Below are 12732 nucleotides of genomic sequence, written 5' to 3'. Positions count from 1 at the left end.
CTTGGATGGTTCCCCGCTTCCCCCTCCTGAGGTGGCCAACGTTTTTTTAGAAACACCTTGGTGCCGACCTAAAGCCCTTCTCCAGGTCTTCTCCAGGTCTTCTCCATGTCTTCTCTCACACCCGCTGCTTTGCCTCGGTCACAGCAGATGCTGCAGCCCGAAAGGACTCCTTCTTCAGTCGGACGGCTTCCCTGACTACCGGTGTCCACTAGTTTGTGGGTTACCGCCCTTTGAGGTCCTAAGACCACAGCTCTCCGCCGCAGCTTCAGGAATGGAAGCTTTGGACATTTTCCACTCAGGTTCAATGTCCCCAAACTCCACAGGGACCCCTAGCCTCCACAGGGCCCCCCAGCCTCCCAAGGGAATCATGAAAAGCTCCGCCGGAGGTGTTAGTTGAAAGTCCGTCGGACAGGGGCCTCCTCCAGACATTCCCAATTTACCCGCACTACTACCAGGTCTGTCCAGAGTCCCCCTCCCCCCGAGCAACTCACCACCAGATGGTGATCAGTTGACAGCTCCGCCCCTCTCTTCACCCGAGTTTCCAAAACATACGGCCCCAGATCAGATGAAATGATTATAAAATCGATCATTGACCTTTGGCCTAGGGTGCTCTGGTACCTCGTACACTTATGAGCACCCTAGGGTGCTCTGGTACCACGTACACTTATGAACATCCCTATGTTCGAACATGTTGTTTGTTATGGACAATCCATGACTAGACCAGAAGTCAAACAGACAACCACTCTGGTTCAGATCAGGGAGGCCGTTCCTCCTAATCAGCCTCTCCAAGTATCTCCATCATTGCCCACGTGTGCGTTCAAGTCCCCCAGCAGAACTATGGAGTCCCCCACTGGAGCCCCATACAGGACTCTAAGAAGGCCGAATTCTCCAAACTCCTGTTTGGTGCATATGCACAAACAACAGTCAGTGCCCCCCCCCCACCCGCAGTGGAAGACATCTTATTACTCGCGCATGTTCACATGCACACATCTACAATATAAACAAAACATGTGTGTTTAATAACCCTGAAGAAATATTAATTTGCAGAAAACAACAATATAATCAAAACAATATGAAACAATATAATCTAGTTTTATAGATTATAGGACATTTGTTATTAAAGTGGAGAGACTGTTGAGTTAGTTTATTGATGTGGTTCTTTATATCTCAGTGGATTTATTGTAGATATTATAAAGACCTGAATCCCAGATGTGATGGATGGAGGTTGGATGTTCTGCTGCCTCTACTCTTCTCTCTGCTCCACTTTCAGGGTCAAATGTCACTTTTGTCCTCGTCACCACCTCTATGACATGGACTGAAGCCCAGAACTACTGCAGAACCCACCACACAGACCTGGCCAGCGTGAGAAACATGGCAGAGAACCAGAAGATACAGGGGGTGCCCAGTGGAGGAGCTTATTTCTGGATCGGCCTCTTCAGGGACTACTTGAAGTGGTCTGATGGAAGTTCCTCCTCATTCAGCTTCTGGAAGTCCGGGCAACCTGATATCAAGAACCCGAACCAGACCTGCGTGGCTGCAGACTTCAGCCAATCAGGAGCCTGGGAGGGCTGGCCATGTGACGTGGAGAGAGCGTTCATTTGCTACAGTCCAGGTGAGTGGTACGGTCCAGGGTCCAGGTGAGTGGTACGGTCCAGGGTCCAGGTGAGTGGTACGGTCCAGGTGAGTACTATGGTCCAGGTAAGTGGTACGGTCCAGATGAGTGGTACGGTCCAGGGTCCAGGTGAGACTTAGACTGAGACTTAGCTTTATTAATCCCTCTGGGATGACTCCCACAAGGAACTTAAAGTTACCAGCATCCGATACAGCATATGAAGGAGAAAAAAAAGAATACAACCCAAAAAACACAATGATCATAATCAAAATGATGCACAGGACAACACACAGTACACGTGGTCACATGAAGTTTATACATAATCAGTTAAAATCCAATTTAGGTTGATTCGGTGGCATTGTCCGAATCAGTGTCCGTCAATCTCTCTCATCCTCAGCGACATCCGTGCGTCCGGTTCATGTATTGATTTCGACAGTTCTTCTACCTTCATTGTCAATCCAGTGATTGCATGAAGCAGATCCACCGACTGACCCCCGATGGAGTCCACCGACTGACCCCCGATGGAGTCCACCGACTTACCCCAATGGAGTCCACCGACTGACCCCCGATGGAGTCCACCGACTGACCCCCGATGGAGTCCACCGACTGACCCCGATGGAGTCCACCGACTTACCCCCGATGGAGTCCACCAACTGACCCCCGATGGAGTCCACCGACTGACCCCGATGGAGTCCACCGACTTACCCCAATGGAGTCCACCAACTGACCCCCGATGGAGTCCACCGACTGACCCCGATGGAGTCCACCGACTGACCCCGATGGAGTCCACCGACTGACCCCTGATGGAGTCCACCAACTGGGCCCCGATGGAGTACACCGACTGGGCCCCGTTGGAGTACACCGACTGGGCCCCGATTTAGTCCACCGACTGACCCCGATGGAGTCCACCGACTGACCCCGATGGAGTCCACCGACTGACCCCCGATGGAGTCCACCAACTGGGCCCCGATGGAGTACACCGACTGGGCCCCGTTGGAGTACACCGATTGGGCCCCGATTTAGTCCACTGACTGGGCCACGATGGAGTCCACCGACTGGGCCCCGATGGAGTCCACCATCCGGGCCCCGATAGAGTCCACCCTCCGGGCCCCGATAGAGTCCACCCTCCGGGCCCCAATGGAGTTCACACTCCTCTGTGCTTCCACAGCCCGGTCTGAGATGTTACGACACAGTTCACCGTTCTGATCAGCCCTCTGATGTAAAACCTTCAGCTTCTCGGTCAATACATTCAAGCCTTCCTTAAGTTCCCCAGAGCCTTGGGGCAAATTTACTGGCTGCTGTCTTACCAATTGTACGATGATTTAGGGAGATTCCCGGTCACATGACCAGAAAGCCTCCCAACAGAATTCCAATTATTCACAAATCTTCTACATCTTCCACGGTCAGAACATCCAAGCAGACCGCTCGCCAATTCTCCCATGAATCGCGAGCGTAGCCTGCAGCGTACGTCCCACCGGGGGAGCGGACCGGGGAGCGCTGAACTTCTGGATGTGGCAGTGGGTGGTGTTGTGAGTGAAGTCCCAGGTTAGAGGGTGAAGAGGAAGGGGGAGAGCACCGTACCCTGAGGGGCACCTGTGCTGCAGTGCACCATGTCAGACACACAGTGATGGAGCCTCACATACAGTAGTCTGTTGGTGAGGTAGTCAGTAGTCCATGCAGCAGGGTGTTGGTCCCATGCAGCCAGGTGTTGGTCCGTGCAGCCAGGTGTTGGTCCGTGCAGCCAGGTGTTGGTCCGTGCAGCCAGGTATTGGTCCCATGCAGCCAAGTGTTGGTCCATGCAGCAGGGTGTTGGTCCATGCAGCCAGGTGTTGGTCCCATGCAGCCAGGTGTTGGTCCCATGCAGCCAGGTGTTGTGCCGTGCAGCCAGGTGTTGGTCCCATGCAGCCAGGTGTTGGTCCCATGCAGCCAGGTGTTGGTCCCATGCAGCCAGGTGTTGGTCCGTGCAGCCAGGTGTTGGTCCATGCAGCCAGGTGTTGGTTCGTGCAGCCAGGTGTTGGTCCGTGCAGCCAGGTGTTGGTCCCATGCAGCCAGGTGTTGGTCCCATGCAGCCAGGTGTTGTGCCGTGCAGCCAGGTGTTGGTCCCATGCAGCCAGGTGTTGGTCCCATGCAGCCAGGTGTTGGTCCCATGCAGCCAGGTGTTGGTCCGTGCAGCCAGGTGTTGGTCCCATGCAGCTAGGTGTTGGTCCCATGCAGCCAGGTGTTGCTCCCATGCAGCCAGGTGTTGGTCCCATGCAGTCAGGTGTTGGTCCCATGCAGCCAGGTGTTGGTCCCATGCAGCCAGGTGTTGTGCCGTGCAGCCAGGTGTTGGTCCCACGCAGCCAGGTGTTGGTCCGTGCAGCCAGGTGTTGGTCCGTGCAGCCAGGTGTTGGTCCGTGCAGCCAGGTGTTGGTCCCATGCAGCCAGGTGTTGGTCCCATGCAGCCAGGTGTTGTGCCGTGCAGCCAGGTGTTGGTCCCATGCAGCCAGGTGTTGTCCCATGCAGCCAGGTGTTGGTCCATGCAGCCAGGTGTTGGTCCCATGCAGCCAGGTGTTGGTCCATGCAGCCAGGTGTTGGTCCATGCAGCCAGGTGTTGGTCCCAGCAGCCAGGTGTTGGTCCCATGCAGCCAGGTGTTGGTCCCATGCAGCCAGGTGTTGGTCCATGCAGCCAGGTGTTGGTCCATGCAGCCAGGTGTTGGTCCATGCAGCCAGGTGTTGGTCCATGCAGCCAGGTGTTGGTCCATGCAGCCAGGTGTTGGTCCACTCCGGTACTCTCCATCTTCACTTTGAGCAGCGAAGGCTGGATGGTGTTAAAAGCACTGGAGAAGTCGAATGACTCTCACAGTGGTCCCGCTGTCCTCCAGGTGGAGCAGCGATCTGCAGCAGGTAGATCACTGCGTCGTCCACCCCGATCCCAGCTGGTAAGCAAACTGCAGGGGGTCCAGCTGTGTGCCCACCAGGGGTCAAAGGTGACATAGGATTAAAATACAGGGGGCATAAGTATACACCCCCCATGTTAAAATACAAGGGCATAAGTATACACCCCCCTATGTTAAAATACAGGGGGCATCAGTATACACCTCCTATGTTAAAATACAGGGGGCGTAAGTATACACCCCCCTATGTTAAAATACAGGGGGCATAAGTATACACCCCCCTATGTTAAAATACAGGGGGCATAAGTATACACCCCCCTATGTTAAAATACAGGGGCATAAGTATACACCCCCCTATGTTAAAATACAGGGGCATAAGTATACACCCCCCTATGTTAAAATACAGGGGGCATAAGTATACACCCCCCTATGTTAAAATACAGGGGGCATAAGTATACACCCCCCTATGTTAAAATACAGGGGCATAAGTATACACCCCCCTATGTTAAAATACAAGGGCATAAGTATACACCCCCCTATGTTAAAATACAGGGGCATAAGTATACACCCCCTATGTTAAAATAGAGGGCATAAGTATACACCCCCCTATGTTAAAATACAAGGGCATAAGTATACACCCCCCTATGTTAAATACGGGGGCATAAGTATACACCCCCTATGTTAAAATAGAGGGGCATAAGTATACACCCCCCTATGTTAAAATACAAGGGCATAAGTATACACCCCCCTATGTTAAAATACAGGGGACATAAGTATACACCCCCCATGTTAAAATACAGGGGCATAAGTATACACCCCCCTATGTTAAAATACAGGGGCATAAGTATACACCCCCTATGTTAAAATACAGGGGGCATAAGTATACCCCCCCATGTTAAAATACAGGGGCATAAGTATACACCCCCCTATGTTAAAATACAGGGGCATAAATATACACCCCCCTATGTTGAAATACAGGGGCATATGTATACCCCCATGTTAAAATACAGGGGCATATGTATACCCCCATGTTAAAATACAGGGGGCATAAGTATACCCCCCATGTTAAAATACAGTGGGGTGTTACATACACTTACTTTGTATCGTCATGTTGTTGTTGTTGTTGTTGTTCACAGCTCCGACCACGTCTGAACCAATCAGGACTCTGCTGGTTCCATCATCAGTCCCATCAGCTCCACCCACTGAGACAGCACCACCCAGAGGTACATGTACACACTGAGACACCACCACCCAGGGGTACATGTACACACTGAGACACCACCACCCAGAGGTACATGTACACACTGGCACACCACCACCCAGATGTACATGTACACACTGGGACACCACCACCCAGAGGTACATGTACTCACTGGGACACCACCACGTCTGTGTGTGTGTGGTGAGGTGTGGGGCGGTGGACGGTCTGTGTTGAAACAGAGAGTTCAGTTCAGTCCGGCCTTGTTCTTGAGGACGGATAAAGACAGTGCGCAGGAGGAGATAGTGAGGCCAGCTGCAGGTTGTTTTCCCGCTCGGGTGAAGGGTGGGGGCGTGGGGGGGTTGAGTTGGGGGCAAAAAGACAATCAGTTTAAATCCAATTTAGGTTGATTTGGTGGCATTGTCCGAATCAGTGTCCGTCAATCTCTCTCATCCTCAGCGACATCCGTGCGTCCGGTTCATGTATTGATTTCGACAGTTCTTCTACCTTCATTGTCAATCCAGTGATTGCATGAAGCAGATCCACCGACTGACCCCCGATGGAGTCCACCGACTGACCCCCGATGGAGTCCACCAACTGGGCCCCGATGGAGTCCACCGACTGACCCCCGATGGAGTCCACCGACTGACCCCGATGGAGTCCACCAACTGGGCCCCGATGGAGTCCACTGACTGACCCCCGATGGAGTCCACTGACTGACCCCCGATGGAGTCCACCGACTGGGCCCCGATGGAGTCCACCCTCCGGGCCCCAATGGAGTCCACATTCCTCTGTGCTTCCACAACCCAAGTCAAGTCAAGTCAAGTCAAGTTTATTTCATCCATAAAAATGGAAATTACAGTGCTCACACTCGCCATCTTACCCATAAAAACCAGAAAATGTAAATACAATACCACAAATACACTACAATATTATACATAAATACAATGAAAAAAAAGTAAATAAAAACTTATACAAATGTACGTTTAAAGTGCTTGTTGTGCTGTCTAATAGCCTGAGGGATAAAAGAAAGAGCGTACCTCTTAGTTCGTGTCACAGGCGGTCTTAGCCTACCACTACGCTCTATGACCCTGCCGGTCAGATTACCATGAAGAGGGTGACCCGGGTCCCTCGTTATTTTCTGAGTCATTTTTACTAGATGATCTTCATAGACCTGATCCACTGTATTTAACCCTCCCACCATGTTCCCAGCCCTTTTAGTCCCTCTATCAATCCTGGCCTTCTCAGTTACCCCAGCATTCCCCCCCACCCCACCACACAGTAACTCCAAACACTACATATGACTGACATAAAAAACATTTTAACCACATCCGTATTCACTTTAAAAGACTGCAACTTCCTCATACAGTAGACCCGTGGACTTAATTTTTTCATCAATGAGTCAACATGATCAGACCATGTTAGCCTGTCGTTAAAAACAACGCCCAGATACTTGTATGTGTTCACTCTTTCTATTTCTACACCTTTGATTTCCACTGCCTCAGCTGGGATCTTATTTCTCCTGTAATCTATAACTAATTCTTTAGTTTTCTTAACATTGAGTTCCAGGAAATGCATATCACAGTAATCAACAAAGGCTTTTATCTCATTTTGATAGCACCTATAGTCATCATTTTCAATTAACCCAATGAGCGCTGTGTCGTCAGCAAATTTAACAACCTGACAGCTGGCCAGCTGTGGACGGTAGTCTGCCGTGTACATGGTGAAAAGAAAAGGTGATAAAACAGTTCCCTGAGGTGACCCTGTGTTTGACATAATATTGTCTGACTTAACTTTTGAGTTTAACTTAACAAATTGAGACCTATTTTCTAAAAAATTTAAAATGAGCAAGCTAAAAACACCTGGAACCTTCATCATCAAAAGCTTATTTACGAGGATGTGTGGTTGTATCGTATTGAACGCTGAGCTAAAATCATAGTATAGAATTCTCACACACCGTCCCCCTGCATCCAGGTGAGCATAGACACTGTCCAATTTACAGACAATAGCATCCTCTGCCCCTCTTCCTTTCTGATAAGCAAATTGGCAGGGGTCGAGATACTGCTCCACATGAGGCTTCAGACTATTCAACAGGATTTTCTCACATACCTTCATAGCTATGGAGGTTAAAGCCACTGGTCTTAGATCATTCATACCCACAATAGATTTGTTTTTAGGTACTGGTATAATGCAAGATTGTTTCCATAAATCAGGCAAAACTTTATGAGAGAAACAGTAATTTAAAATACTTGAAAAAATGCTTGCCAACTGAAAAGCACAGCCTTTTAATACTTTTGGAGACAGTCCATCTGGGCCTGCTGCTTTGGTAGCTTTTAGCCCCACAAACATACCATATACCTCCTGATTGGTTGTTTGTAGGGTATAGTCATCATCCTCTGTGTTCTCAATCCTTTCCCTAAGTCTTTGTCTCTCATCAGAAAAGTCTATCTTGTCAAATCTATTAAAAAAATGATTTAGGTTATTTGCATATTCTCTTGTGCCATTTAACTGAAAACTATTTACCTTCCCTTTCCCTGCATAACCACTCATTAACCGCATTCCTTCCCAGACCTTCTTCATATCATTTACTTTAAAATAATTTTCTATTTCGCATTTATACCGATATTTCTCTTTATTTATCTCCCTTTTAAGATCTTTGTGGATCTTTTTCAGTGTATCCTTGTCTCCCCTAGCAAATGATTTCTTTTTGTCATTAATTAACCTTTTAATCTCAGCATTCATCCAGGGTTTACAATTTGCATATATCTTAACCCTCTTTTCCTCTACAACCACATCATTACAAAAATTGATATACCCACATACGGACTCAGTAAGTTCATTTATGTCCTTGGCACTATTTTCAAAAACCGCCCAGTCCGTATTTTCGAACGCATCTTTCAGTCTCTCAATCCCGTCTCCTGACATCTTTTTCACCGTGATCGTTTCCTTTTTGTTCCTCTTTACGAGTGGGAGATATTTGGGACAGAGCAGGATCAAGTTGTGGTCCGCCTTGCCCAGACTTGACAGACTTCTGGACATATACGCATCCTTAACCTTGGTGTAGCAGTGGTCGAGGACCGCTTCCCTCCTTGTTTTGCATCTAACATGTTGGTAGTAGTGTGACCCACTTGACTTTATAATGCAATGGTTAAAATCTCCAGTTATCACAACAAACGCGTCAGGCGACGCAGTCTCAATCCCGTGCACGGCCGCTTGGATCTCCTCGGCCGCCTCCTTAGACACATTTCTGTGTGGCACATAAACCGCCATTACCACCACATGTGAAAATTCGCGAGGGATATAATATGGGCGAACCCTGACAGTCAGGATCTCAGAGTTTGGGGTACAGGTATGCGTCTTAATGGACATGTTGTTAGGGTGACAATATTCGTCATTTACATATACTATAAGTCCGCCGCCCCCTTTCTTCCCCGAATCCTCTGTTCTGTCCCCACGAACAGCTTTAAATCCATCCACCGCAACTAGTTCATCAGTGTGATTTCTGTTGAGCCAAGTTTCGGTAAAAACCATCAAACTTATTGATCTATATTCGTGGAGGAACAGAGCATTTGCTCTCAGTTCATCCATTTTGTTCCCAATTGACTGCACATTTCCCATGATCATAGACGGAATGTAGGGCCGACATCTCCGTGATTTAAGTCTCTTTAAAACTCCGCCAGCTTTACCTCTCTTGCGTCTTGTTATCTCTTTTGGGAAGTCTTGGAAATCCACCAGGGTAGTCAGTGACCCCCTCCGCCATTGATCCAAATCAGCTCCAATCCCTTTCAATTCGGCAAACGAATAACAAAGTCTTGCGGCATAACACCCTCGGTCTTCCAGAGACTGCAAGAGGTACGTAAAAAACAGCAACAACCAGCACTTGTTGACGTCCATCACTCATATGAAAGGTATAAAAATAAATCTAAGAAATAAACGGGGAAGATAGCGTGTTGTGTAGCGTGGTCTGCCACAGGAGCAGCGACCGGAAGTCCTTTTCTGAGATGGTCTGAGATGTTACGACACAGTTCACCGTTCTGATCAGCCCTCTGATGTAAAACCTTCAGCTTCTCGGTCAATACATTCAAGCCTTCCTTAAGTTCCCCAGAGCCTTGGGGGAACTTTACTGGCTGCTGTCTTACCAATTGTACGATGATTTAGGGAGATTCCCGGTCACATGACCAGAAAGCCTCCCAACAGAATTCCAATTATTCACAAATCTTCTACATCTTCCACGGTCAGAACATCCAAGCAGACCGCTCGCCAATTCTCCCATGAATCGCGAGCGTAGCCTGCAGCGTACGTCCCACCGGGGGAGCGGACCGGGGAGCGCTGAACTTCTGGATGTGGCAGTGTGTGGTGTTGTGAGTGAAGTCCAGGTTAGAGGGTGAAGAGGAAGGGGGAGAGCACCGTACCCTGAGGGGCACCTGTGCTGCAGTGCACCATGTCAGACACACAGTGATGGAGCCTCACATACAGTGGTCTGTTGGTGAGGTAGTCAGTAGTCCATGCAGCAGGGTGTTGGTCCCATGCAGCCAGGTGTTGGTCCGTGCAGCCAGGTGTTGGTCCGTGCAGCCAGGTGTTGGTCCGTGCAGCCAGGTATTGGTCCCATGCAGCCAAGTGTTGGTCCATGCAGCAGGGTGTTGGTCCATGCAGCCAGGTGTTGGTCCCATGCAGCCAGGTGTTGGTCCCATGCAGCCAGGTGTTGTGCCGTGCAGCCAGGTGTTGGTCCCATGCAGCCAGGTGTTGGTCCCATGCAGCCAGGTGTTGGTCCCATGCAGCCAGGTGTTGGTCCGTGCAGCCAGGTGTTGGTCCCATGCAGCCAGGTGTTGGTCCGTGCAGCCAGGTGTTGGTCCCATGCAGCCAGGTGTTGGTCCGTGCAGCCAGGTGTTGGTCCGTGCAGCCAGGTGTTGGTCCCATGCAGCCAGGTGTTGGTCCCATGCAGCCAGGTGTTGGTCCCATGCAGCCAGGTGTTGGTCCGTGCAGCCAGGTGTTGGTCCCATGCAGCCAGGTGTTGGTCCCATGCAGCCAGGTGTTGTGCCGTGCAGCCAGGTGTTGGTCCCATGCAGCCAGGTGTTGGTCCCATGCAGCCAGGTGTTGGTCCCATGCAGCCAGGTGTTGGTCCGTGCAGCCAGGTGTTGGTCCCATGCAGCTAGGTGTTGTCCCATGCAGCCAGGTGTTGCTCCCATGCAGCCAGGTGTTGGTCCCATGCAGTCAGGTGTTGGTCCCATGCAGCCAGGTGTTGGTCCCATGCAGCCAGGTGTTGTGCCGTGCAGCCAGGTGTTGGTCCCATGCAGCCAGGTGTTGGTCCCATGCAGCCAGGTGTTGGTCCCATGCAGCCAGGTGTTGGTCCGTGCAGCCAGGTGTTGGTCCCATGCAGCTAGGTGTTGGTCCCATGCAGCCAGGTGTTGCTCCCATGCAGCCAGGTGTTGGTCCCATGCAGCCAGGTGTTGGTCCATGCAGCCAGGTGTTGGTCCATGCAGCCAGGTGTTGGTCCATGCAGCCAGGTGTTGGTCCATGCAGCCAGGTGTTGGTCCATGCAGCCAGGTGTTGGTCCACTCCGGTACTCTCCATCTTCACTTTGAGCAGCGAAGGCTGGATGGTGTTAAAAGCACTGGAGAAGTCGAATGACTCTCACAGTGGTCCCGCTGTCCTCCAGGTGGAGCAGCGATCTGCAGCAGGTAGATCACTGCGTCGTCCACCCCGATCCCAGCTGGTAAGCAAACTGCAGGGGGTCCAGCTGTGTGCCCACCAGGGGTCAAAGGTGACATAGGATTAAAATACAGGGGGCATAAGTATACACCCCCCTATGTAAAATACAAGGGCATAAGTATACACCCCCCTATGTTAAAATACAGGGGGCATCAGTATACACCTCCTATGTTAAAATACAGGGGGCATAAGTATACACCCCCCTATGTTAAAATACAGGGGCATAAGTATACACCCCCCTATGTTAAAATACAGGGGGCATAAGTATACACCCCCCTATGTTAAAATACAGGGGGCATCAGTATACACCCCCTATGTTAAAATACAGGGACATAAGTATACATATATAAGTATATAGGGGCGGCTGTGGCTCAGTGGTAGAGCGGTTGTCTGCCAATCGGAAGGTTGGTGGTTCGATCCCCGCCCCTGCAGTCATTGTCAAAGTGTCCTTGGGCAAGACACTGAACCCCAAGTTGCCCCCGGTGCTGCGCATCGGAGTGTGAATGTGTATGAATGTATATCTGATGAGCAGGTGGCACCTTGTACGGCAGCCCCGGCCACAGTGTATGAATGTGTGTGATGGTGAATGTTCCCTGTAGATGTAAAAGCGCTTTGAGCAGTTGTTAAGACTGGAAAAGATATATAAATACAGCACATTTACATTTATACACCCCCCTATGTTAAAATACAGGGGGCGTAAGTATACCCCCCTATGTTAAATACAGGGGGCGTAAGTATACACCCCCCTATGTTAAAATACAGGGGGCGTAAGTATACACCCCCCTATGTTAAAATACAGTGGGGTGTTACATACACTTACTTTGTATCGTCATGTCTGGTCTGGTGTTGATAGCATGTATTTTGGCCAAGATACAGCAAAGTCCGTTCATGGGATATAGACTTGTTGTGTTGGTGGCGCCCCCTAGAGGCCAAAGCTCCTGAGACCTGGTTAGAGCCTCAGAGGGTCAGACCAAGGAAGACTGAAGGTGGGCGTTGTGTACCTGACCAAGATTTACTCTGATTGCCACAAAATATAACACAGCTGTTCCACATAGCGGCATGAGCATCCATGTCAGATATCGTCATTAAGACATTAGATGGTACACACACACACACACACACACAGATACACACACAGATACAAACACACACAGATACACACACAGATACACACACACACAAACACACACAGATACACACACAGATACAAACACACACATATATATACATACACACACAGATATACACACACACACACACACACACACACATTCCTGTATGAGCTTAAAGGTGAGGACCGGGTAAAACAGCCTGTGAAGTGAGGACCACCCTTTCTGCTA

This window comes from Etheostoma spectabile, unplaced genomic scaffold, assembly GCF_008692095.1.
Source record: "Etheostoma spectabile isolate EspeVRDwgs_2016 unplaced genomic scaffold, UIUC_Espe_1.0 scaffold00008044, whole genome shotgun sequence".
Taxonomy (NCBI): Eukaryota; Metazoa; Chordata; class Actinopteri; order Perciformes; family Percidae; genus Etheostoma; species Etheostoma spectabile.
This window is presented reverse-complemented; position numbering follows the sequence as displayed.